This window comes from Scyliorhinus torazame, chromosome 3, assembly GCF_047496885.1.
Source record: "Scyliorhinus torazame isolate Kashiwa2021f chromosome 3, sScyTor2.1, whole genome shotgun sequence".
NCBI classification, from domain to species: Eukaryota; Metazoa; Chordata; class Chondrichthyes; order Carcharhiniformes; family Scyliorhinidae; genus Scyliorhinus; species Scyliorhinus torazame.
The window spans coordinates 82,093,447-82,115,220 of record NC_092709.1 but is presented as its reverse complement, the minus strand read 5'-3'; the positions used below and the strand labels follow the sequence as shown (position 1 = coordinate 82,115,220).

Here is a 21,774-nt window from a genome sequence, read left to right as displayed (position 1 = left end):
GGGGATAGGCTCCGCACAACGTCTGCTGTCAAGTTGTAGCTGGATTCCTTGATTCTCCAAGATAGTGACAGGAGCATGTCTCACAGGCCTCCTAACGTATCCAGCATCTCAGTGTATAACCTCGGCAGCTTTTTTCTGTAAGCTGCCTCATTAAATTCCTCATCTGAATACCTGCAGAAATAAAACTGCAGTAACCTCACCCTCTGGTGAGTTGGCACACAAACTATTCTTTGCCCCTGTCTTAGCTGTAGATCACTTGTGTCCAGTGACTCGTCACATGCAGATCCTGATTCAGTGTTAGCCTCAGGTATCTGCGGTGCCAGTATTTTAGCTGGTGACTTTAAATGTTGTTGTAATATGCCTTTAAGGGATAGTAGCATGACATCACTAGAGGGGAAGTGTGTCATGCGGTCCAGGCTTTGTTTCACTTTTGCTTTTGAGTAGAGCGCTCCCACACAGCTCTGCTGCTGACGTCTTCAAGCTTTCTGCCTTTGTATAAATGTTCTCATGTGTCAATGTAAATAAATGAACCCACAATGTGATTATGCAATCCCATATGAGCGATTCAGATATAATTATAACAACACATCAAATGTCAGATTAATTAAGGAGCCATCTTCATTGGTGCTGTGGGTTGCCTTCCTTTTTCTACCTCGGGCTGCTGTGGCTGGGGAAATAGGAGTGCTTGTGGTCCTAAGGCAGCAACATCTGTAACAAGATAATGAATTAATAAATAGAAGGTGCACAAATTGGAATAAAAGGGCAGTGATATCGCTGTTACAACAACATGATTGTAAAGTGATGGGGGTGAAAACCTTGGGAAAGATGGGAAGAAAGGAAAAGGAGGTGGGCCAGTTAAAGGACAGCATTGAGAAATTATCTCGGCTCAGAAGATCAAGATGTTGAATCAGTTTGTTCGGTGATTTGGGGGCTGTACAAGCACCTATCAGGATTTTAGCTGTGTGTGCTCCTGGCTCATGTAAGTGTTCCAGCTAGCTTATAATGGCAAAGTCCAATTAAAGCAATATGGGAGATAATTGGACTGGTTTATGGCTGTGAAAACAGAAGAAACATATACTTCTGTAACATTATACCTCCAACAATTTGTGATCTGTGGGATTCAGCCATTGACATGGTGAAGAGACTTTGGGGAGACATATGAGACCTGTGAAACTTTGCTTTGTGAAGAAGTTCTTAAATCAACATGAAGGACTAGAAGTGACTGAAGCCTAACTGGAGAGATGCGCACCTAAGAAGAAAAGGTAAAGAATAAGTTGAAGAGGTTTCAGTACAGGCCTGGAAGTTGAAGAATCCACCAGAGTGAATGGAATTCCATTGCAAGATCCTGAAGAAATTGGTTGAGTTTACAAAAAATTTTAAACAAAGGAAACTGCCGAGAGGATAAAAAAAAAAAGCAGGGGTACCAGTGAAACGCAATACAGACTGAGTTTTATCAGCCCTCTAAGCTGCACGGGAAATAGCTTCAAACACTCTCATTTTAAATTAGGAGAGCAGATTTTTTTCCCAAACTAAAACTGAATCATAATTAATTTCCAATTCACCTGCATTGATACATGTTCTGCAAAATACAACATCCCCAAGGTGTTTTCAGAGATCTGCCCAGCAGCAAGAACCCAAGACAAAGGGAAGTCAAGTGTATCCAGGCAACTGCAACTTGAGTAAAAAGTTTACTGTCTTAAAGTGGCAAACACGTTTAAAGCGGTAAATAGCTAAGATCAACTGTAGTATCTGCTCGGCCTTGTGGATAAGATTTGGCATGTCTCTCTTGTGAGGACCATGAATTGGATTCACTTTCCATTTGAATTTGTTTTTGGAGCAGGCAAGGAACTGGATTATGTTGGGGGGGGGGGGTGGGGTGGCAGTGTCGAACCTCGGAGCAGAGGTCGGACCACCAGGAGAGTCAGAACTCGGGGGATGTCGGACATCGAAGGGGTCGGGTCAGGACTGTGTGGTGAAGTCAGTTTGCGGGGGGGAAAGGCTACGGTCAAGTCAGGTTTGGGGGTGGGTGCACTGGGAGGGGGGGGGGTGGAGGTCGAGTCGGGTCATGGACAAGAGTTGGTCCTTGGGCGGATGTAGGGGTGAGAGCCGAGCTGTGCCAGCAGCAGGAGGGGTAGAATCCTTAGTGGGGGGGTGAATCCCACGGTGGGGGATTAGTTTGTCATGTGGTGGAGGGAGTTCCCTTGTGGTTTGGCTGATGGGGTGTGAGGGTTGGCGATAGTCCTGTGCGTGCGGTCAGTCTGGGTCTTTGCAGTAATTACCCAGAAGTTAGAAGAGGCTTTAATTCTTTAAACTTTTTCTGGATAACTTTTGGTGTGACCCAGTTGGAACCATCCAAAGTTGTTGTTTTTTTCATTTTGCAGGATGTGGGTGCCACTCGCTAGGCCAGCATTTATTGCCCATCCCTAGTTGCCCTTTGTAGCGCACACAGACTCCATGAGACAAATATAGTGAAGTCGATGAGGCTTTATTAAGCGTGTCTGTTCCCCAGCAGCTCGATAGTAAACTGGCCTGCGGGGAAGACACCGGCTTCTTATACTCCGCCTTCAGGGCGGAGCTTGAGGTCAACGGCCAACCAGGACCCGGGATCTGTCAGCCAATGACATTAGGGCTTCCAGTCCCACATGACCCCCAATACATACTACCACATTCACCCCTTGTCAAAAATGAACCCGGCGGGGTGATGCTTCATATGGTGGTAAGGGTTTACAGGGCTGGTCCTGGGAGGATAGAACATTCACATGGTAGTACAGTATTGGACAGTTTCGATCTGTTGCAACTATTTACAGAGGGTATAGGGAAAAAAACAAAATGTTCTTTGAACAGTCCATCTTTGTTTTACATCGACGCCACGAGTCGGTCGGGCGGTCTGGTCGTCCGTGTCGATCGCCTCGGCCCTGGCGGTGGTGGTGGTGCTTGTGCCAGTGTTGTCGCCTCCAGGAGCTGTACGGTTTCAGCTGTCGGTGCAAAGGGGAGGGGGACTGATCCTCCTGGGAAGGGGGCGGTCGCGGGGTGCGGCGGTGGCAGGAAGGGGGGCGGTTGGGTTGATGGTGTCGGGGGGGTGTGCGTGGTGCCGGCGGGCGCCAGATCCCGCAGGGAGACCGTGTCCTGTCGGCCGTCGGGGTACTCCACGTAGGCGTACTGGGGGTTTGCGTGGAGGAGGTGAACCCTTTCGACCAACGGGTCTGCCTTATGTGCTCGCACATGCTTTCGGAGCAGGATGGGTCCTGGGGCCGCCAGCCAGGTCGGCAGCGACGTTCCAGAGGAGGACCTCCTAGGGAAGACAAGGAGACGCTCGTGAGGCGTTTGATTAGTGCTTGTACATAATAACGACCGGATGGAATGGAGAGCGTCCGGGAGGACCTCCTGCCACCGTGAAACTGGGAGATCCCTGGACCGTAGGGCCAGTAGGGCGGCCTTCCAGACCGTGCCGTTCTCCCTTTCTACTTGCCCGTTCCCCCGGGAGTTGTAGCTGGTCGTCCTGCTTGAGGCTATGCCCTTGCTGAGCAGGAACTGGCGCAGCTCGTCACTCATGAAATAGGACCCCCTGTCGCTGTGGACGTATGCAGGGTAACCGAACAGTGTGAAGATGCTGGTCAGGGCTTTAATGACTGTGGCCGCGGTCATGTCGGAGCAGGGAATGGCAAAAGGGAAGCGGGAGTATTCGTCCACTACATTAAGAAAATATGCGTTGCGGTCGGTGGAGGGGAGGGGCCCTTTGAAATCGAGACTGAGGCGTTCAAAGGGGCGGGAAGCCTTAATCAGGTGCGCTCCATCTGGCCTGAAAAAATGCGGCTTGCATTCCGCGCAGATGTGGCAGTCCCTTGTGACTGTACGGACCTCTTCTAAAGAGTATGGGAGATTGCGGGACTTGATGAAGTGGTAAAACCGAGTGACCCCCGGGTGGCAGAGGTCCTCGTGGAGGGTTTGGAGGCGGTCAATTTGTGCGTTGGCACATGTGCCGCGGGATAGGGCATCGGACGGCTCGTTCAGCTTTCCGGGCCGGTACAAGATCTCATAGTTGAAGGTGGAGAGCTCGATCCTCCACCTTAAGATCTTGTCATTTTTAATTTTGCCCCGCTGTGCATTATCGAACATGAAAGCTACCGACCGTTGGTCAGTGAGGAGAGTGAATCTCCTGCCGGCCAGGTAATGCCTCCAATGTCGCACAGCTTCCACTATGGCTTGGGCTTCCTTTTCCACTGAGGAGTGGCGGATTTCTGAGGCGTGGAGGGTTCGGGAGAAAAAGGCCACGGGTCTGCCCGCTTGGTTAAGGGTGGCCGCTAGAGCTACGTCGGAGGCGTCGCTCTCGACCTGGAAGGGGAGGGACTCGTCGATGGCGCGCATCGTGGCCTTTGCGATGTCCGCTTTGATGCGGCTGAAGGCCTGGCAAGCCTCTGTCGACAGAGGGAAGGTCGTGGTCTGTATTAGGGGGCGGGCCTTGTCTGCGTACTGGGGGACCCACTGGGCGTAGTATGAAAAGAACCCCAAGCAGCGTTTCAGGGCTTTTGGGCAGTGCGGGAGGGGAAATTCCATGAGTGCGCGCATACGTTCGGGGTCGGGGCCTATTATCCCATTGCGTACTATGTAGCCCAGAATGGCTAGCCGGTCGGTGCTAAAAACGCACTTGTCCTCGTTGTACGTGAGGTTCAAGGCTTTGGCGGTCTGGAGGAATTTTTGGAGGTTGGCGTCGTGGTCCTGCTGGTCGTGGCCGCAGATGGTTACATTGTCGAGATACGGGAACGTGGCCCGTAACCCATGTTGGTCAACCATCCGGTCCATCTCCCGTTGGAAGACCGAGACCACGTTTGTGATGCCAAAAGGGACCCTTAGGAAATGGTATAATCGCCCGTCTGCCTCGAAGGCTGTGTACTTGCGGTCACTTGGGCGGATGGGGAGCTGATGGTAGGCGGACTTGAGGTCCACGGTGGAGAAGACTTTATACTGGGCAATCCGATTGACCATGTTGGATATGCGGGGGAGAGGGTACGTGTCTAGTTGTGTGTACCTGTTGATGGTCTGGCTATAGTCAATGACCATCCTTTGTTTCTCCCCTGTCTTCACTACTACCACCTGCGCTCTCCAGGGATTATTGCTGGCCTGGATTATGCCCTCCTTTAGTAGCCGCTGGACTTCGGACCGAATGAAGGTCCGGTCCTGGGCGCTGTACCATCTGCTCCTAGTGGCGACGGGTTTGCAATCCGGGGTGAGGTTCGCAAACAAGGACGGGGGTTGCACCTTGAGGGTAGCGAGGCCGCAGATAGTGAGTGGGGGTATGGGGCCGCCGAATTTAAACGTAAGGCTCTGTAGATTACATTGGAAATCTAATCCCAGCAAGGTGGGGGCACAGAGTTGGGGAAGGACGTTAAGTTTGTAGTTTTTGAACTCCCTCCCCTGCACCGTTAGGGTAACTATGCAGAATCCCTGGATCTGTACGGAGTGGGATCCTGCAGCTAGGCAAATCTTTTGTGCGCTGGGATAGGTGGTCAAGGAACAGCGTCTTACCGTGTCGGGGTGTATAAAGCTTTCCGTGCTCCCGGAGTCGACTAGGCATGGCGTCTCGTGGCCGTTAATTAGGACCGTTGTCGTCGTCGCCTGGAGTGTCCGGGGCCGAGCCTGATCGAGCGTAACCGAAGCGAGCCGTGGTTGTAGTAGTGGGGTGGGGTCCGTTGTTGCCGTCCAAGATGGCGTCGGGGATGGACAAAATGGCCGCCCCCATACATCGCACGTGGCTGGGGGGTCACAAGATGGCGGCGGGGGTGGACAAAATGGCCGCCCCCATGCGTCGTACAGGTCTGGGGTGGTCCAAGATGGCGGCGCCCTTCCTCCCCTCGTGGTGGCCGGGACCCAAAATGGCGGCGTCTGCGGGTCGCACAACGGCACCCCTCCTCCCCTCGTGGTGGCCGGGACCCAAAATGGCAGCGTCTGCGGGTCGCACATAGTGTGCTGGGGGGTCTGGGGACCGCTAGGACCGCGAGCGCTAGGACCGCGTGGAGCTCCCTCACCGCGAGCGCTAGGACCGCGAGCGCTAGGACCGCGCGGAACTCCCTCACCGGTGACAGCGGTGGTCGGGGCCCAAGTCGGCAGCGCCGGCGGGTCAGGCGTGGGGCCGCGAGCGCAAGGAGCGCGAGGAGCTCCCTCACCGGGGACAGCGGTGGTCGGGGTCCAAGTAGGTGGCGCCGGCGGGTCAGGCGTGGGGCGCGGGACGGGGGTGAGGGTGGCGTTAGGGACGCGAAAAAATCCCTCCTCTCCGTGGAGAGTGTTGGCCGGGACCCAAAGCGGTAGCGCCGGCGGCGGGTCGTACATGGGCTGCGGGGAGGGGGGTTGGGGAGCGTAGGCGGCGTGCAGGGCTCCCAGTTCTCCCGGGACCGCGGTGGTCGGGACCCAGAGCGGCTGCGCCTGCGGGTCGCACATGGCGTGCTGGGGGGGTTGGGACGCATAGACTGCTTGCAGGGCTCCCTGTGCTCCCGGGACGGCGGCGACCACGCGGGATCGGCACACCACCGCATAATGGCCCTTTTTCCCGCAGCTTTTGCAGATGGCTGCGCGGGCCGGACAGCGCTGTCGGGGGTGTTTCGCCTGGCCGCAGAAATAACAGCGGGCCCCCCCGGTGCGACTCGGCGTTTGGACCGCGCAAGCCTGTGGGGTGTCCGGGGGGGGGGTAGGGGGTTTGACGCGACTGTTACGTACGGGGCCCAATGGCCTGCCACGCGGTCAGGGCCGTAGGCGCGGGTATTACGCACGGCCACGTCTAGGGAGGCTGCTAAGGCCCGTGCCTCTGAGAGTCCTAGCGACTCTTTTTCTAGAAGTCTTTGGCGGATTTGGGAGGATTGCATACCTGCCACAAAAGCGTCGCGCATTAACATGTCCGTGTGTTCGTTTGCGTTCACCGACGGGCAGCTGCAGGCTCGTCCCAAAATCAGCAGCACAGCGTAGAACTCGTCCATCGATTCTCCGGGAGCTTGCCGTCTTGTCGCGAGCTGGTAGCGAGCATAGATTTGGTTAACTGGGCGAACGTAGAGACTTCTGAGTGCTGCGAACGCCGTCTGGAAATCGCGGTGTCTTCAATGAGGGTGAAAATCTCCGTGCTCACCCTCGAGTGCAGGACCTGCAGTTTTTGGTCTTCTGAGACTCGGCCGGTGGTCGTTCTGATGTAGGCCTCGAAGCAAGTCTGCCAGTGTTTGAAGGCTGCTGCCGCATTCACTGCGTGGGGGCTGATCCTCAGGCATTCTGGAATGATCCTGAGCTCCATAGTCCTTTTTAGGCACGCTTAATAAATTGTAGCGCACAAAGACTCCATGAGACGAATATAGTGAAGTCGATGAGGCTTTATTAAGCGTGTCTGTTCCCCAGCAGCTCGATAGTAAACTGGCCTGCAGGGGAAGACACCGGCTTCTTATACTCTGCCTTCAGGGCGGAGCTTGAGGTCAACGGCCAACCAGGACCCGGGATCTGTCAGCCAATGACATTAGGGCTTCCAGTCCCACATGACCCCCAATACATACTACCACACCCTTCAGAAGGTGGTGGTGAATTGCCTTCTTGAACCACTCAGTCCCTGAGATATGGGTAAACCCACAGTGCTATTAGCGAGAGTTCTTGGATTTTGACCCAGCGACAGTGAAGGAATGGCAATATATTTCTAAGTCAGGGTGGTGATTTGGAGGGGAGATTCCAGATGATGGTGTTCCCAGGTATCTGCCTCTCTTGTCCTTCTAGATGGTAGTGGTCGTGGGTTTGGAAAGAGCTGCCTCAGAAACCTTGGTGAGTTACAGCAGTGCATCTTGTAGATGGTACACACGGCTGCAACTGTTCGTCAGTGGTGGAGGGACTGAATGTTTGTGGAAGAGGTGCCAATCTAGCGGGCTGCTTTGTCCTGGATGGTATTGAGCCTCTTGAGTGTTGTTGGAGCTGCACTCATCCAAGAAAGTGTAGAATATTCCATTACACTCCTGACTTGTGCCTCATAGATGGTGGACAGGCTTTGGGGGGTCAGGAGGTGAGTTACACGCTGCAGGATTTCTGGCCTTTGACCTAAATCTGCGATTTAAATGGTATTTTCCGATGTTCCCCAGTTCAGGGCAATTACCCACAGAGGTTTGAACTTCTGAACAAATACCATGCACACCTTACAGCTGTAATGTTCCAAGAGGGGTTCCCCAGCCCTCCTTCTGGGTAGACCCCTTCCCCAATCTGACGCTGGGGAGTTCGATAGTTATGGCCCATTCTGTTTTAAGGCAATTATTGAGCTGGAATCTATGCTGCACATGTGAATGCCATTGGAACTCAGCAGAGGCTCAAACATCTTAGCAACATCCATTGAGTTGGATCTATAAACCTGAATGCACTTTTTGAAACTTTTCTCAGAAGCTCAGTCTCAAGAGATTGAGCTTCAAGATAAAGTTTTGGAGGTCTAAAACTTGTACAACTCTGACTGTGGCAAAGAAAGTGACCCCAGCTCTCAGCTTTTACACCACAGTGGATATGTGACAGATCAACAAAGTTGCTAAACATTCCTATATGAGGAAAGTCAGCAATGCCCCCTTTGACAGGGCAACTTAATTAATGCAACTAACAGCGGTCCTAGACAGAGGAGCGAGACGATGATCATTTTCATATTGCTCTATTCCCCAGCGGATAGCACAGTTGTGAACATATTCCCCAGGGGATAGCACAGTTGTGAACCTATTCCCCAGGGGATAGCACAGTTGTGAACATTGTTTTTGCTAACTGTATATATATGATCAAAAATTGTGCAGTTCATTTGCAATGAGAGTAATAGCTTCTTGTAAGTGAATTCATCATATTTGAAACTGGCATTTTTTAATGTACTTCATCAGTTCTATTTCAACAACAAGAGTAAAGGTTAAGATGATTATTAGATAACAAGTGGTAGTGGAGATTTCCAAGGCTCATTGCACCTCTTCATAGGACCAACAGTCCAGCAGCCAAGCATTATAATGAAGTGCACATGAACCTATCTTTAAACATTAAACCAAATGCAACTTCTTTCTTTCGACAACTGAGCTCCAAACGCATTTGGCACACCTTCACAGATGAATAGACTACTGTTGCTTGTGAGTATTAACGCATCCACGGTCTGCCTCCTCTCATCAACCTCTGTGTGATCTAAGCAAAATTCTTGCTCCTTCCAGTCAAGCATCACAGTCTAAACCTGAGCCTCAACATCAGCATAGCCCCATCATTCTACAAATCAAATCTTTCAGAAATGTATTATAATCATTGATAAAGGTCATTAGCGTCTGTCAGCAAAGACACTCCTTTTAATCATGCAAAATGTGGTGAGGGGGTTTTCAATGACCCCATACTAAAGAGCCTCCAAGGTGACCAAGATCTTAAAAAGTCAGTTGGGCACATGTTTATCATAATTAGATGTTTTAGTAAAGGAGTTGAAGTACAAGCTCGGAGCAGCCATCTGGAAGATTGTTATGGGATTGATTGGCAGTAAAATTGCCTGCTAGTGCCCATTAAGGAGCATTTTGTTGGGTAGTGTTTGATTTAACATCCTTTCCTGACAGTGACTGGTTGAAGGGAAGTAAACGTTTTAAGGTTCATTTGTTGCTGGAGGGGATTTTTGAAACACATTGGGGGACTTCTGTGGGGCACTTGTTCAAGTCTTCATGAATACTGTCAACATTTATTCTGAAAATTGTCAGAAGACTTCACCTAAAAAGTGTAAGTGCTATGTTATTCTACCTTATTAGACACTTTACAGGTAGAAGGGAAAAGGGGGTCATGGAAATCTTACAAGGTCTGTGGGAGAAATGGTTGGAGGACTTGAAGCCAGGCAGAGCAGCACCCGCTGCTGCAAAAGAGAGAGAGAGAGAAGAGGTGCATTAAGGTGAGATTTGGACACCCCTTAGAATTGGATCTGCTATATTGTGGTAAAAGATCGAAACCATTCAAACCTGTAAGTTGTGGTAACTGAGACTTTATTCCGAAACATACTTAACCTGCTCCTATAGAGTGCATGCCTGATATCAAGGCTGTGTGATATATTTATTTTTGGTTATCACGTTTACAGTATAAATTCATAAGCAGCATTATACTAGCTGGAGCTGTAATTTAACTAACTGAAAGCTAAAGTCTGTGCTTTTTATTACACTTATGCTTCAGTTAGGAAAACAAAGATAGTTTTAAGGGATTTATATTTGTATTGGTAAACGTTAGAAATAAAGTATAGTTTACAGTGGGTTTAATTTAATGTTTCTATGCCTGGAAGGGTAAAACCTATAGTTAGATCCGTGCTAGACAAAGGTGTTTGTTTGTGTGGGATTTGCTTAAGTTCCAACTGTATTTCTACTGTGCTTAAAGAGGGCTACAGTGTGAAGAATAAATAAACCAGCTGTGGTTATTTAGCAACTGGAGTCTTGTAAGGCAGAGAAGCTTTTCGGTTTTAGTTAGCTAATATGGTTGCAGCTGGAGATAGATAGTGAGAGAAAAGGCATCTCTCACAGCTCTACTAGAAGCAGTTGGTTTAGATGACTAGAGAGGGAACATCTCTCTCAACTTTGCGAGAAGAAAAGCAATACCATGGAGTAATGGTTACAAAAAACAAGTGCAGAGATCTGAAGAGTTACTCATTAAGGATACTAGAGAAATGAAGAGATGTTTCTGAGAAGTCTGAGGTTAAGGGACTAGAACAGAGCACTATTCAATAAAGACAGATCAAGCTGAGGAGAAGGCTGAGATGCCAGAAAGATATTTGAAGTGATTTTGGGGTTTGTGGGATTTTACTACAGCCTGCAAAATGTGAGTTGAAATAATTATGGAGATCTTGAAATTTGTGTAAAAACAGTTAAGATAAAGGAAAACTAAAAAAGGCGTTGGTGTAAAATTCTGGACGGGATTCAATGTTAAAAGTAGACCAGGAGCTTTGTTTAAAAATTACACCTGGAAAACCTGGTCTGGTTTTCGAATGCAAACCATTAAGGGAATGCATACATTTGAGAGAAGGTTTTAAAGTGTATTTTTGGGAGGAGAGTTTGGAAACTCTTTCATGCCAAGCAGCTGGGGGATTCTGAGAAGACAGCCATAATCATTCACTTGGGGTTCAGAGTGGAGAGTGTATTGGCCCACAATCATCTTGTGTGCTTAAAAGGGACTTTGTGTTAATGGCACCATTGTAGATTAATATGTATTTTGTAATCCGTGTTAATCCTAAAACCTGTGTGTAATTATTAAAAGAAGAGGGGAGTATTGTATCATAATAGAATTTTTTTCATGTTTAATAAATGTGTTTTCTTGTTGTTGAAATTAATTAGTGGTCCTGTGATTCTGTTCCTCCATGTTTTATATATAAAAAGTAAAAGTTATAATATCCACTGGGATCATCATTTACCCATTCTGCGAAGATCATTAGGTTTGTGATTGCTACTTTCCCACACCAGCACGCCGAGAAAGGGCTCTAATAACTATTCTTTTAAAGCTTCTAATGCTCATTACTACATTTGCCTACTTCAAAGCTATTAATGTCAAATTATTTCAATTACCCTACTTCACCTCGATCAGGAACTCCAGTACTACAAATGTCATCTCAGTTGATCCCTGGGGCAAGCTGAAACCTGTGCTGAGTGTTAGCCAGCACTTGCTGCACCTTCAGTGAAAATTGATGAGTGGAACCCCCACCCCACATACTACTCCACGCACATCCACTCATCATTGGAGAACTAAACCTGAAGGCTGAACACCTCCAGGCAAATTCAAATTGTGATCATCAGCAATGTGTACCAAAATTGCATCCTAAAACCAAACACTCAAACAGACAAAATGTAATGATCATCCTCAGAATCCTAATGATCCGAGCTCGAAATAAGATCAGATCAAACATTTCAGACATTTAGTGTGGTTTTGCAAAAGGTAAAAGAAACACAAAATGCAGTCTACCTTTTCAAAACATTGTAGGAAAGAGTCATTGAAATGAAAAATGACATCTGCCTGTTTTATTGATTATATTGAAACATTTTATGAAGTTCTACACCATCACCCCATGAAAATGCTGGAAGACATTAACATCATAGGGAAAGATTTTTGATTCATCAGAAATATTTAATGGAATCAAATGGCAATGATCGGATACAAGAACAAATTTGATAATTGAAAAGGGGTTAGACAAGGCTATGTCCGCTCATCGGACTGTCTCCTCCAATACAGTGAATTAATTCTCCGAGAAGTTGGAGGATATAAAGACAGCTAGGTGCGAGAGTCATCTACAACATCTACTATGCCAACACCATACTTACAGCAATAGCTGAAGAAGACTTGCAACAGTTAGTTGATACAGGCATAAAGAAAAGTGGTAGTAGATACAGGTTTACACTCAACTGCAAGAAAACTTAGGCTATGGTAATTATAAAGAGAAAGGACATTCCAGTGTGTGACACCACAGTAAGTGGAAGCAAGTTGGACCCGTCACTCAATTCAAATATCTCAGAAGAACAGTAACATCCGATGTCAAAAGCAATACTGAAATCCCAAAAATAATTAGAGAAGCCAGAAGTGTTTTTTTTAAAATTAAGCAGCATTGTCAGAAATGTCAGCTTGAGGCTTGAAACCAGAATCCATGTACTAAAATGCATTGTCTGCTCATTAATGAATTATATATTTGAAGCTTAGAACATTGGGAAAGAAACAGAAAAGAAAATCACCGGCTTTAAATGTGGTGCATAAGAAAGATTCCAAAGGTAAGCTGGGTGGAGAAAAGAACTAATGAAGAAGTATGATGAATGAGGTCGGAAGAATAAGCAAACTCTCAAATAATATCAAAAGAAGACAAATTAGAGTTATTCTCGGACATGTTTTCTATGCAGAAGTGTTGGTGCCTCAACGCCGTCCGATGGATTAATGGAATAAGAGCAAGAAGGCGACAGCAAAGGAAGCAGTCAGATAACATTAAAGATGGGCTTAACCAGAACTCCAACAATGAAGTCATTCACTTTTGCTAAGATCAAAAAATCTGGAAATTAATGGTCAACCAATATGAAAAGTTGACAATGACAATCCTATTCTAACACTTCTTATAAATGCCATTCAATTGCCTGGGCCTGACATGTAGTTGACCTCTGAAAGATATTAATAGCACTTGAGATGGAGGTGGCCCTTCTTTTAGGATAGACAGTCTAACGTTTTGTTTTCCACTCCTTGACAGCCTGGTCCTGCAAAGGTGAAAGCCCTAAATTCAAACTCACTTTCTTCAGCATTTATGCTGTTATTACACCATGACAGCATTAGAAAGATAACATTGATTTAATTTTTATTGCATTTGGGTACATTTGTCATTACGTATTAAACGCATGTTTACAGTGTTCTCAACAATGCAAACCTTATGCTGGTCAAAATCTCCTCAGTCAGAAAAATGGCTGAGAACAGTGATTCGGTACAATGTGTATACAAGCAAAACTGCTCCAAGGAGACCCACTCTAAGAAGCTAGGCATTGAATAGTTGGAACACTCCAGGGATTCCATTGGGAATCTTTGCTAACTTAACCATGAAGGATTGTAAACTCGTTCTTCTGCCACTAATCCTCACACCACCTTCTTTGGCTTGGTGTTAACATTTTTCAGAGTACGTTTCTGTGCTTTGGAATCTTTTTCTGGGAAAAGCAGTATAGAATTAAAAGTTGCAATTGTTGAGCTTGGGCCCTGATGCGCAATCAATTACTCTTGAGACAAGGTGAGTCGTAACTAATAGGCTTTAATCTGCTAGAACTGTTCCCCAGCAGCTTCGATACAGAAAGTGAAGGCTGCTGGGACGGCATTTGTTCTTATACTCCGCCTCTCAGGGCGGAGCTATGTACATCAGCCAATGGTGGATTCCTGGGTCTAGCCAATGGTCATCCACCTCTCAGGTACCGCAATACCTGGTATTACCACATTCACCCCCTGTTAAAAAAAGAGCCCAGCGGGGTGATGGCCAGCGTTAATGTCGCCTTTCGCATGGTCGGACCAAGTATGGAGGTGCCGTGATGTCGAGGGTAATAGCAAAGTGTTCATGGTGCAGCAATCAGTCGATCGGCTGGCCTGGTCATCCTTCTGGAGTGTCTGGGCTTCGCCAATGATCCTGATGGGGGTCCCGGCAGTTGCGACTCCGGGAACGTGGTGTCGTCCTCCCAGGCAGATTTGTCACCCCTAGGCAGCGCTGATGGGGCAAAACGTGGGCGGGGGGGCGCCTGTAGGGGGCGTCGGTGCTTGTTCGGGCCTAGGCAGGGGCAGCGGGAGTACTGACCCTCCAGTCAGGTGCTGCGGGGAGGGTGGGAGTGGGGGCACTGGTGCGGGTGCACGTGGGGCTCCGGCGGGCGCCAGGTCCCGAAGAGAGACCGTGTCTTGGCGGCCGTCAGGGAACGCTACATAGGCGTACTGGGGGTTGGCGTGCAGCAGGTGGACCCTCTCGACCAACGGGTCCGACTTGTGCGCCCTAACATGTTTCCGAAGCAGGATTGGTCCAGGTGTCGCTAGCCAGGTTGGAAGCGAGGTCCCGGAGGAGGACTTCCTGGGGAAAACAAGGAGACGTTCATAAGGTGTCTGATTTGTGGTTGTACAGAGCAGCGACCGGATGGAGTGAAGGACCATCGGGAGGGCTTCCTGCCTGCGGGAGACTGGGAGATTCCTGGACCATAGGGCCAGCAGGACGGTCTTCCAGACCGTGCCGTTCTCCCTCTCTACCTGCCCGTTTCCCCGGGGGTTGTAACTGGTCGTTCTGCTCGAGGCGATGCCTTTGCTGAGCAGGAATTGACGCAGTTCGTCACTCATAAAGAATGACCCCCTATCACTGTGAATGAATGCGGGGAAACCGAACAGTGTAAAGATACCCTGGAGGGCCTTGGTGACGGTGGTTGTGGTCATGTCTGGGCAGGGGATGGCGAATGGGAACCGGGAGTACTCGTCAATCACGTTCAGGAAGTATGTGTTGCGGTCGGTGGAGGGGAGGGGGCCTTTGAAGTCCTGACCGAGGCGTTCAAAGGGACAGGAAGCCTTTATCAAGTGCGCCCTCTCTGGCCGGTAGAAGTGCGGTTTGCACTCCGCGCAGAATTGGCAGTCCCTGGTGACGGTCCTGACCTCCTCGATGGAGTAGGGCAGGTTGCGAGTCTTGATAAAATGAAAGAAATGAGTGACCCCCGGGTCGCAGAGGTCCTCGTGGAGGGATCGGAGGCGGTCCACTTGTGCGGTGGCACAAGTGCCGCGCGACAGGACATCAGGAGGCTCATTCAGCTTTCCCGGACGGTACAAGATCTCGTAATTGTAGGTGGAGAGTTCGATCCTCCACCGCAAGATCTTGTCGTTCTTAATCTTGCCCCGCTGCGCATTATCGAACATGAAGGCAACCGACCGTTGGTCCGTGAGGAGAGTGAGTCTCCTGCCGGCCAGGTAATGCCTCCAGTGTCGCACAGCTTCTACTATGGCCTGGGCCTCCTTTTCGATCGAGGAGTGGCGAATTTCGGAAGCATGGAGGGTACGGGTGAAGAAAGCCACAGGCCTGCCCACTTGGTTGAGGGTGGCCGCCAGAGCTACGTCGGACGCATCGCTCTCGACCTGGAAGGGGAGGAACTCGTCGATGGCGCGCATCGTGGCTTGAACAATGTCTGCTTTGATGCGGCTGAAGGCCTGGCGGGCCTCCGTCGACAGGGGGAAGGTTGTGGACTGGATCAGGGGTCGAGCCTTGTCTGTGTAATTGAGGACCTACTGTGCATAATAGCTGAAGAACCCGAGGCAGCGCTTTAGGGCCTTGGGGCAGTGAGGGAGGGGGAACTCCATGAGGGGCGCATGCGCTCAGGGTCGGGGCCTATGACTCCACTTCGCACTACGTAGCCTAGAATGGCTAGACGGTCGGTGCTAAACATGCATTTATCCTTATTGTAAGTCAGATTAAGGATATTCGCGGTCTGGAGAAATTTTCGGAGGTTGGTGTCGTGGTCCTGCTGGTCATGGCCGCAGATGGTGACGTTATCACGATACGGGAACGTTGCGCGTAAGCCGTACCGGTCAACCATTCGGTCCATCTCTCGGAAGACCGAGACCCCGTTCGTGACACCGAAGGGAACCCTTAAAAAGTGATAGGACCGCCCGTCTGCTTCGAAGGCAGTGTACTGGCGGTCACCATTACTGAGGGGTAGCTGGTGGTAGGCAGACTTGAGATCCACCGTGGAGAAAACATTGTATTGCGCAATCCTGTTCACCAGGTCGGCTATACGGGCTAAGGGGGTACGCATCCAGCTGCGTAAACCTGTTGATGGACTGGCTGTAGTCAATGACCATCCTATGCTTCTCCCCGTCTTTACCACCACTACTTGAGCCCTCCAGGGACTGTTGCTCGCTTCGATGACCCCTTCCCTCAGCAGCCTCTGGACCTCCAACCTGATAAAGGTCTGGTCTTGGGCACTGTACCGTCTGCTCCTGGTGGCGATGGGTTTTCAATCCGGGTTGAGGTTCGCAAACAGGGAGGGTGGGTCGACCTGAAGGGTCGCGAGGCCGCAGACAGTAAGGCGTGGTATGGGGCCACCAAATTTAAAAGTCAGGCTTTGCAGATGGCATTGGAAGTCCAGCCCCAGGAGGGTAGAGGTGCGGCAGGACGTAGAGACGGAAATTGTGAAATTGTGGAATTCCCTGCCTTGGACAGTGAGGTTTGCTAGGCAGAACCCCTTTATCTCCACCGCGTGTGACCCGGAGGCCGGGGAGATCTTTTGGTTTACAGGATGGGTGACAAGAGAACAGTGCCTTACCGTGTCGGGGTGAACAAAGCTTTCCGTGCTCCCAGAGTCGATCAAGCACGACGTCACGTGGCCGTTGATGGAGATCGTCGTTGTAGCTTTCGCAAGCGTCCGGGGCCGACTCTGGTCCAGAGTCACCGAGGCCAGCTGCAGTAATGGAGAGTTCTGGTCGGGCAGCGTGTAGTCAGCTGTTCTGGGGGCCTGGGGCCCCAACCAAGATGGCGTCAGCCATGGGTCGCACATGGAGTCCGGGGATAAAGAAGATGGTGGCGGCGAGGGACAAAATGGCGGCGCCCACCCGTCCAGCATGGTGGCCGGGGGGTGAAATGGCCGTGCCCGCGGGTCGCACGTGGCCTGAGGATAGGGGGGTGGCGGTGGGCGGCCGGGGCCTGAAAGGGGGGCTGCCGATAGTCGCTGGAGACCGCGGCCACGGCGCGGGCCTGGCAGACCCCGACATAGTAGCCCTTCTCGCCGCACCCTTTGCAGATGGCGGTGCGGTCCGGGCAGCGCGGGCCGGGATGATTCGCCTGCCCACAGAAGAAACAGTGTTGTCAGGCGGCAGTAGCGGGCCGTCTCGCCGCGCAGGCTTGCGTGGTCAGGGGAAAAGTCTGAGGGGCTGCCTCAACGGGGTGCCTCGCAGCCCAGGGGGCTGCCGCTCGTCCGGGAGCAAAGGCCAGTGCGTTTTTATAGGCAACGTCCATGGACCCCGCCAGGGCCCGTGCCTCAGTAAGTCCCAGAGTGTCCATTTCTAGGAGCCTTCGGAGGATATCGGGGGAGGTCATACCTGCCACGAAAGCATCCCTGATCAAAAGTTCCGTGTACTCGTTTCCCAAAACTGGCGGGCAGCCATAGTTTCGGCCCAGCACCAGCAGCGCCCGGTAGAAGTCTTCCAACATTTCCTCGGGGCTTTGGCTCCTAGTCGCCAGCAGGTGACGAGCGTAGACCTGGTTCACAGGACGGATATAATGTCCTTCTAGCAGCTCGATCTCTGCAGCATAATTCTCCGCCTCCTCGATCAGAGGGTAGATCCCAGGGCTGACCCGCGAGCGTAGAAGGTACATCTTTTGTCTTTCCGTAGGGGTGCTGGTGGCCATGTCGAGGTAGCCCTTAAAGCACGCCAGCCAATGTTTGAAGATAGCAGCAGATTTGTCCGCGTGGTGGCTGAGCTGAAGGCACTCCGGTTTGATACGGAGATCCATCCTTTCAACTTAAGTTGTAGCAGGTTAAATTGATGCGAAATCAATTACTCTTGAGACAAGGTGAGTTGTAACTAATAGGTTTTAATCTGCTAGAACTGTTCCCCAGCAGCTTCGATACAGAAAGTGAAGGCTGCTGGGATGGCATCAGTTCTTATACTCCGCCACTCAGGGCGGAGCTATGTACATCAGCCAATGGTAGACTCCTAGGTCTAGCCAATGGTCATCCACCTCTCAGGTACCGCAAAAACTGGTATTACCACAGGCACCACTTACGTGAGGAAGTAAAAGTGATGATTGTAGCAGGAACAAGAACAGGGTGTGATGTATTAGGTGTTCTGGATCACAAAAGGTCACCAATACTGGAAGTGGTGCAATTCTATTTTATTATAAGGTTAACTATATTAACATACTTGAACTGTGGGTAAATGCAATACCAGCTTTAACTGTTGACCCTTGCCTAGTCCTAATCAGGTGATGCACTCAGCACATGGTGAATGTCTGCGTTGCAGGCTGTGAGCTCTGTGCTCTGAGCTGGCTGCTACTAGAATGAGCGGGAACTCTCCTGTCCCCTGTCTTTATAGTGCGTGTGCTCTCACTGGTTATCGGCTGCGGTGTTGTGTATGCTGATTGGTCCCACTGCATGTCCATCAGTGTGTGTGTGTGTGTCTGCATCATAATATACTGGTGTATATTATGACATCCCCCCTTTTATATAAAGAACATGTGCCTGCGTGACAATAAATATTGTGTAGTGAATGTACCTGACTATGTGTGTGCGTATTATTTACATGACTATGTACATGAGGCTAATCTATTTACACGGGAAGGTGCCTGGTGCAGAGAAATAGGGTGTCACACCAACAACGAAATGAACATTATGAACAAACTACTGGAACGATGAAACAGGATAACAGAACAGATCAAAGAGTCCAACATTGTAAAACTCACAAATTAAGTCTCTGAGGTGGGCGACGAATTCTGGTTGACCGTCTCAAGGGTGGGTCAGGAGCCACCGGCTGAGGAATGGGCTGGGCCATGGCAGAGTGAGGAGGATGCAGAGTATTCACAATCTCCACATAGTCCAGGTTGGGGACAACAGGAGGGCGTGGCACCGGTGGAGGATCACGTAGCGAGCGTGGAACGAGATGAAGGGCACGCCGATTGCAGCGGCGAATGGAACCATCTGGCAGATGAACCAGGAACGAGCGGGGAGACACCTGCCAAAGAACCACAGCAATTGCAGACCAGCCACTCTCCGGAAGGTGGATGCGGATGTTGTCATCCGGCGCCAGAGCAGGGAGATCAGTCGCCCAAGCGTCATGCGCCGCCTTGTGTTGTGCACGAGACTGTTGCATCCGCTGAAGGACCGGAACGTGGTCAAGGTCTGGGACGTGAATGGATGGCACCGTGGTCCTGAGGGTGCGACCCATGAGCAGCAGGACTGGCAACAGGCCCGTGGAGAGTGGGGCCGAACGATAGGCAAGCAAGGCGAGGTAGAAGTCGGATCCTGCATCGGCAGCCTTGCAGAGGAGCCATTTGACGATGCGGATGCCCTTTTCTGCTTTGCCATTGGATTGGGGTGCAGGGGACTGGATGTCACATGCACAAAGTTGTACCTGCTGGCAAAGGTGGACCATTCCTGGCTCGCGAAGCAGGGGCCATTGTCCGACATCACAGTGAGTGGGATGCCGTGACGAGCAAAGGTCTCCTTGCAGGCATGGATGACCGCCGATGATGTGATGTCGTGCGGGCGTACGACCTCCGGGTAGTTCGAAAAATAGTCTACAATCAGAATATAGTCCCTGCCGAGCGCATGGAACAGGTCAACCCCTACCTTAGACCAAAGGGACGTGACCAACTCATGGGGCTGTAGGGTCTCACGTGGTTGGGCCGGCTGGAACCGCTGACAGGTGGGGCAGTTGAGCACTGTGTTGGCGATGTCCTCATTGATGCTGGGCCAGTACACAGCCTCTCAGGCCTTCCGTCGGCACTTCTCCACGCCAAGATGGCCCTCGTGTCGCTGTTCCAAAATGAGCTGACGCATGCTGTGCGGGATCACGATGCGGTGCAGCTTCAAGAGGACACCATCGACTACTGCCAGATCATCTCTGATATTGTAGAACTGTGGGCATTGGCCCTTGAGCCACCCGCCCATCATGTGGCGCATGACACGCTGTAGTAGGGGATCAGCTGCAGTCTCGCGGCGAATGTGGATAATGCGTTCACCCGTGGCCGGCAGATTGGAGGCCGTGAAGGCCACATGGGCGTCAACCTGGCAGACGAACCCCTCTGGGTCACATGGGGTGTTGACTGCCCTGGACAGAGCGTTGGCTATGATCAGGTCCTTGCCCGGGGTGTATAGGAGCTGGAAATAGTACCGCCAGAGTTTAAGCAGAATGCGCTGGATCGAGGGGTCATATCATTCAGCTCTTTTTGTATAATGTTGACCAGCGGGCAATGGTCGGTCTCGACAGTGAATTGGGGGAGGCCGTACACGTAATCATGAAATTTGTCAACCCCAGTCAACAGGCCCAGCCACTCCTTTTCGATCTGTGCGTAGCCCTGTTCCGTGGGTGTCATGACACGTGACGCATATGTAACAGGGGCCCATGGTGAAGCCTCATCGCGTTGCAGGAGCACCGTCCCAACGCCGGATTGGCTGGCATCCGTTGAAATTTTTGTTTCCTTCGTGGGATCAAAAAATGCCAATACCGGGGCCCTGGTAAGCTTGGTCTTAAGCTCCTCCCATTCGAGCTCGTGGGCGGGAAGCCATTGGAGGTCTATCGTCTTCCTGACCAGGTTCCGGAGGCGAGGTTGGGGATGAACTTCCCCAGGAAGTTGACCATGCCAAAAAATCGGAGGACCGCCTTCTTATCCGCTGGCTTCTGCATGGCCGTGATGGCTGCCACCTTGTCCGCATCCGACCGCACACCCAACCGGGAGATGTGGTCCCCTAGGAACTTGAGTTCTGTCTGGCCGAAGGAACATTTGGCTCTGTTGAGGCGAAGGCCTTGGTCCCGTATTCGTTTGAAAACATGCTGGATGTAACTGATATGCTACTGCTGGGTGGTGGACCAAATGATGATGTCGTCAACATAGACGCGCACATCCTCAATGCATTCCATAATTTGCTCCATGATCCGGTGGAATACTTCTGATGCCAATATAACCCCAAACGGCATCCTGTTGTAGCAGTATCTGCCGAACGGGGTATTAAAGCTACACAGCTTTCTGCTGGACCTATCTAGTTGAATTTGCCAGAATCCTTTCGAGTTTGTTTGGTGAAGATGTTGGCCCGAACCATCTCGCACGTGATCTCCTCGCGCTTGGGGATAGGGTAATGCTCCCTCATTATGTTGCGATTCAGATCCTTTGGGTCAATGCAGATCCGGAGCTCGCCGGAGGGCTACTTTACGCACACCATGGAACTGACCCAGTTGGTTGGTTCCGTCACTCTGGAGAGCACTCCTTGGTCCTGGAGGTCCTGCAGCTTCTGCTTGAGGTGGTCCTTGAGGGGTGCTGGGACTCTGCGAGCGTGGCGTCTTGTTTGAGCAGGATTTTGTAAGTGTATGGAAGCGTGCCCATGCATTCGAAAACGCCGCGGTGCTTGTCGATGATGGCATTGAGTTGCGCCCTGAAGTCCGCATCCTGGAAGACAGATGTGTCCTCTGGAGAGAGAGAGTGTACTCGTTGAACGAGGTTTAGGAGTTTGCACACCTGTGCGTCTAGCAGAGAGTCCTTTGAGGTGCCCACGATCTCGAAGGGAAGGATGGCTTTTCGCGAGTTGTGCGTCACTTCGAGTTGGCATGAACCGGTGCAGGAATGACGTTGCC

At 50.8% G+C, this 21,774-nt stretch overlaps 1 long non-coding RNA gene across 1 annotated transcript in view; it reads right to left on the bottom strand.

Annotated features, from left to right (window-relative positions):
* Nucleotides 1–614: 614 nt before the first annotated feature.
* The window catches only part of LOC140409510 (uncharacterized), a 95,903-nt gene continuing 74,743 nt past the window's right edge, over nt 615–21,774 (bottom strand). The window contains exon 3 of the long non-coding RNA XR_011940366.1: nt 615–708. This is a non-coding gene — a long non-coding RNA (uncharacterized lncRNA). The remainder of the gene's footprint in view (nt 709–21,774) is intronic.